We start from the raw sequence: 6,000 nt of genomic DNA on the forward strand, positions 1-6,000 counted from the left end.
AGGGTTTCTCTGTGCAGTCCTGGCTGTCCTTACTGGCTTTGTAGACCAGGCTGGCCTTGAACTCAAAGATGCAACTGCCTCTGCCTCTGGAGTGCTGGGATAAAAGGTGTGCACCATCCACACTCAGTAAAACTAAATTTTTTTTTATGCCAGCTCTCCAGTCCAATCTAAATCTTTTTTAAAGTAGTCGTCAGAAGGTAGAAGCAATAGTTAACTTAGGAAAACAAGAAAGACACAATACATAGCATGACATAAGCTCTGGGCATTAAAAACTTAGACACTCAAAACAATACACACACATTTAGTAACACAGACAAAAGCAAATATCTAACCCGGTGTTGGTGGCACGTTAATCCCAGCACTTGGGAGGCAAAGGCAGGTGGATCTCTGTGAGTTCAAGACCAGCCTAGTCTACAGAGTGAGTGCCAGGGCAAGCTCCGAAGCAACACAGAGAAACCCTGTCTTGTAAAACAAGAAAGAAAGAAAGAAAGAAAGAAAGAAAGAAAGAAAGAAAGAAAGAAAGAAAGTGGCTACCACTGGGTGAATAAGCAAGAAAATGGAAGTAAGAGATAGAATAATTGGATAGAATATGAAACAGAATATTGAACTACCCCAGTGATGAACACTGAACTCAGGCATCTCTACCTGAGGTTCAAAACAAACTTTAAAGGTTCTCACACTAAAGCTCAAGGCAATGCTACTTCTCTTGAGGTAGGTACTTTGATGTTTTGAGAAAGGCACAGAAATAGCTCACTCCTTTTTTAAAACATGGTCTCTCTATGTAGTCGGGGCTGTCCTGGAACTCGGGTTGGCCTCAAACTCAGACCCATCAGCCCATGCCCCTCCCTCTGGAATGCTGGAACTAAAAGTGTGAGCATCTATACCCTACCTACCTCACTTCTTTTAAAGTACTTAATGCTGACTCTCACATGGAAAAACTGCATTCATGAGAGAAGAAAATGTCTGTATTATAGGGCTTTGCACCCCAAACTTTAAGCTCCCACAGGTAGAACTAAGACTCTTTGATTCATCCAGTCGCCCAAATCTTCTGTCCTTCTAGGAAGGTAAGAGTTCTGGAGAATTTTTAGTTAGAAATGTTGACAGATTAACTTCCCTACATAATTTTAATTGACATTTGACAATAAGGCATTCCTTTGTGGTAATGCTAGTTTGTTCTCTCAACTTGAAGCACCAGAGATCTACTGTTTTGGGAGTAAAACTCAAAGTAGTTTTTCATTATTTATAATAAAGACAATTTCAATTCACGATTTTCATTTGGGATCTGCCAACTATCTCCATACTGTCATAAGGTTGTTTACGAAGTGAAAAGCTGAAACAAACAAAAATTTTATGCAACAAAACACCACAACTCAATTTCCTTCATATAGCATTCGATGGTTGTAGCCTTGTGAAGAAAGTCCTAAGAAACAAAGGCTTTGAAAGGAATCATAGCTGGGTATGGTGGTGCATGCCTTTAATCCCAGTACTCAGAAGGCAGAGGCAGGAGGTTGTCTTTGAGTTCAAGACCAGCGTGGTCTACAGCCCTAGTTCTAGGGCAGCCAAGGATACCCAGGAAAAACCCTGCCTCAAAAAAGAAAGAAAGAAATAAAGGAAGGAAGGAAGGAAGGAAGGAAGGAAGGAAGGAAGGAAGAAAGGAAGGAAGGAAGAAAGTTTACCTTTTTTGTCCCAGGAGAAATATTACAAGGAACACATAGCTGGTACTAAGTACTAAAGTCAGCCGCATGAAAACACACATGGGGCCTGTGATGCACCTGATCCTGCAAGAGTTTCAGAACCTAAGGACCAGGGAATACTGCATAGGACTTAAGGTGCAGACATTGACGGTGGATCAAAGGCAGGGTAGCTCTGGCTGCGAGCATAGCTTCAGAATGCCAGGATCCACCAGAAAGAAAAACAACAGACATTCTGTCAGAGCAAGTCCTAAAAGAAAGCAGGCAAGTGTTAGCTCAGAGATGAACCTCTAACAGACATTGTTGTCCCTTAGCCAGTAATGCCAACAAAAGCTTAGTACCAATGGGAAAAGGGAGATCAGAACATATGCGCCCCAACGCATGAACGCTGCCCCAAAACATTACCAATGAACACCCAAAATCATCACTAATTACCCGACCCAATTTACAGTGTCCCTGGGAGCAACGCAATCCACCTCAGGACTAGGGTCACTCTCCCAAGGAGCAAATGTTACCCTGATGGGCCCCAACAGCGCTCCATAAAAACAAAAAAACAAAACAGAACAAAAAAGTCTTCTGAAGCACCAAACAGAGCAGTCAACCTCAACAATCTGACAGCTGGAATGACCCCCAGCCAGGGAGGGCTCGTGCCCCTTGACCTTTGACCCCTGCCTTCCAAGGCTAAGTTCTAGAGCTGGGCTTTCGCCACAAGGCTCCAAAGCCCCTACCTGTCAAAGCTTCACCTCAGGCGATAACCATGTCTGTAGGAGATGCTGTGGGCACCCGCGCAAAGAAGGCAAAGGCGGGGGCGTATGCGAGGAGGACCAGGTGGCCGTAAGTCCCGGTGGGCGAACCCGGGGAACCGCACACCCAGGCAGCCGCCCTCACCCTGCCGGGGTTGCAAGGTGCCGCCGCCGCCGCCGCTGCTGCTGCAGTAAATCAGCTGACACCGGCCTCAATTGCCGTAAATCAACTGACACCGGCCTCAACTGCCGTGACGTGCGCGGCAACTGTCGCAAAAACTAGGCGGGGTGGAGAAGGCTCACGGTTTCTCAGCACGCCCAGCCGAGGCAGGCGTGGTCTTAGTTACCATGGCGACCGAAGCCCACTCTAAGAGTGTTTTCTCTTTGTTGTTTACTTCATGACGGGTCTACAGTCCCTTCTTCCTTTCAAATCCCTTGTAGGGTGACGGAATAGCATACGAGGATGGGAAGATCAGTCTAGGAAATCAGGTCTTCCCTGGACCAGGATGGTGGAAGTTTACGTTTCGCCCTCAAATCTGGATTCAAGTGGCTGGACATTGTTACTGTTTCTTTCTGGTTAGAAGGACAAGCGTCTAAGGAAGCACCTTCATAAGTACACGCACACACTCAAAACAAAATGAATATTTTTGTATATTTTTATCAAAACTGGCCAATTGCAACAAAGGCACTAATTTCTCCTTGGCTTTAACCAACATTTGGGAAGAAGATGGACAAACCTAAGTTATTTATTGAGCTTGTTTTAATTTCTAAGATATCAAAGAGGTTATCCTGATAACTGAGAAGAACGGAAGCAACACTGAGGTGGAGGAAGTGTGACCAGTGTTCTTCCCTTCCCACACTGAGGATTTTTTTCCATTCTCTCTTCTCCATAGGAGTATTGCACAAGGGCAGACTTCCTCTAGTTGTGGAGCTTAGTTCTGTTCTGTCTGGTCCTGTGTTGTGGGTAACAAACTGCTCCAGCCACTTTGGAAATCAGTGTTGCTAATTCTCAAAAAGCAAAATGTAAATCTACCATAAGACCCAACTATGCCACTATTTGCAATATGCCCAAAGCCTTGACAACCTACTCCAGAGTTACTTGTTCAGCCATGTCCTTTACTTCTCTGTCCACAATAGCAAGGAAATGGAACCTAAATGGTCTGATCAGCTGATGAACTTAAACTGATGAATGAATAATGAAAATATGCTACATATATATGGTAGGATAGTTTTGAGCTATTCAAAAAAAAAAGAAAAATTTCAGGCAAATGGATGGAACTAGAATGGCTGTTTGTGGGATCTACTCTCATTCTTCTTAGTGTGAATAGTCTCCTTTCCTAGCAGCATTTGTTGAAGATGTTGTTTTCTCTTCAGTATATGCTTTTTTGCCTCCAATAGCTATAATTATGAGTGCCCATGCTTGAGCTTTCTATTTTGTTTCATTGGTCTACATGTCTATTTTTGTGCCAAAAACAAAAAAAATTGTTTTATGACTGCAGCTCCACAATGTGTTTTGACATCTGTAAGTCCTCTAGTATTTTTCTCTTTGCTCAATTTTCATTGGCTGTCTTGGGTATCTTCTGATTTTATATGAATTTCACAATTGTTTTTCAAATGTCTATGAAGCATTTTGTGAATATTTTGATTGTGATTGCATTGAGCCTGTAAACTGTAGGTTGGTCATTTCCACATTATTAATTCCAGTGCTCCAGGAACACAGGATGCATTTTTGCATTTCTCTCTCTCTCTCTCTCTCTCTCTCTCTCTCTCTCTCTCTCTCTCTCCTGTCTCTTTATAGATTTTTCATTGTAGAGGTCTTCCACCTCCTTGGTTGTGTTTATTTAAAGATCTTTTGATGCCTAAAATGTTATTATCAGTGGGAGTGTGCCTATGTTTGTTGTTGGTATCATTACAAATTTTTGACAATCTGGTTTGTGAAGTTTCTCAGAAAGGGGAGTAGTTATTTGATCTATGGTCTAGTTGCTTATGTCAAAAACACCTGGGTGTTAGCCAGTGACAGACTCAGAACAAAGGGAGGGAGGGGTTTTCCTTTCTCATAAGTCTCACATTTCCTAATTAGCCATCCTGTCTCAATTTAATAAGACTGGTATCTTTGTAAGAAAAGGAAAAGATCATCATGTACCATGCTTATGTGAGTCCATAATGCAAAGGATGTCACATAAAAATAGTAAGGACCGCAGGAAACCAACTCTTGCAGTCAACACCTTCTGTCCCATTTATTTCCACCAGTTCTCACTCTCCTTGACTTTTCAGTATCTAGACCCATGAGGATTTTATGTTGTATAGGCTACTTGTTCTGTGGTATTTTGCTAATACAGCTCCAGCTGACTGTTTACAAACAGTATTTACTGGGTATTGTATATTTGGTTTGGACATCACTCTTTCAGCTTTCACAGTTCTATAAAGTAGATATTAATACACTTCTCAGCCAATAAAAACAATGTTCAGAGAGGCTAATGGCTTGCCCATCCCAGTAAGACAAGTTGCAGAGATCATGGAAATTTTTCCAGTTTCTATTAAAGTCATTACACTAACTGATATAACATGAAAATGAAGTAAGCTAATATATGTGTGCATGTGTATATATAATACAAATATAATATATAGTCTATACAATGTCGGATTCATATATTAGACAAACATTATCTATTATTGTCCATCATTTTCAACTCACTTGTACATGCTGTTTCCTCTATCTGGAATATTCCTATTATCTTTCATTCTCTACTTCTCTTTCAAAATTAAAGTTTTTAATTCAAAGCCAGTCGTTGGATGTATTTTCATGCATTTTTATATCGTATGCCATTCTTTTGAGAATTTCACATATGCAAATGTGCATTGATCAAATCAATCCCAACTCCCTCGGCTCCAATGTCTCTGGTATCCCCCTCCTACTTTCCCTCTCTAGTCTCTCTTTTTAAACCCACTGACTCTTCAAGTCTAAATTCTGAAGTTGAATCTACTACTCTTTATCTTGTGTCACAGCTCATTTACTTATTTCTAACTTTCCTATTTAAATTTAATTGTTAGTATTGTGTGTCACTAGACTCCAGCTTCCTGAAGAAATGGGGATGTCTTTTGTCATAATTTTGGTATACAAAATACATTTCTGAATGAGTACCCATATGTAAAGAAATGTTTCTAACATCTATTTTGTGCGTGATGACTTGCCCACAATACAAGACAGGATCATTGTTTTTGCAAAGTTTTTGCAAAGGATGCCTTATGACCTTAGGCAGTAGCCATGGGTCCGTAGAGAAAAGAGGAGTCCCTTCGCCCAGTCTCCCCCAAATCAATCCTCGGTAAAAATAAATAAATGAAAATAAAAATTCCAGGTCAGCGAAGCTGTAGAATCAACTTCAGAACGCCAGCGGCGCCGCCCACTCTTACAGCCTGTTTCGGCGCTTGAGCCTGCGCCTGCGCCTGCGCCATTCCCGTAGCACAAGGCTCAGGTTGGCCACCAAACGGAAGGCGCGGAAATGACGTCAAACGCACAAGCGCCAAGTCTCCCTCAGCGCGGGGGCTGCTGGGTGCTGCGCGCCTGG

The 6,000-nt window shown here is 42.0% G+C and overlaps 1 protein-coding gene across 2 annotated transcripts in view; it reads right to left on the reverse strand.

The window, feature by feature from the left end:
* The window catches only part of Wdr7 (WD repeat domain 7), a 267,663-nt gene extending 265,034 nt beyond the window's left edge, over window positions 1-2,629 (reverse strand). For both annotated transcript variants that reach the window (XM_027402760.2, XM_035440121.1), the window contains exon 1: window positions 2,420-2,629. The gene's annotated coding sequence lies outside the window, so the exon portion shown is untranslated. The remainder of the gene's footprint in view (window positions 1-2,419) is intronic.
* Between the last annotated feature and the right edge of the window lie 3,371 nt (window positions 2,630-6,000).

Source organism: Cricetulus griseus, chromosome 2 (assembly GCF_003668045.3).
Source record: "Cricetulus griseus strain 17A/GY chromosome 2, alternate assembly CriGri-PICRH-1.0, whole genome shotgun sequence".
In the NCBI taxonomy this organism is placed as follows: domain Eukaryota; kingdom Metazoa; phylum Chordata; class Mammalia; order Rodentia; family Cricetidae; genus Cricetulus; species Cricetulus griseus.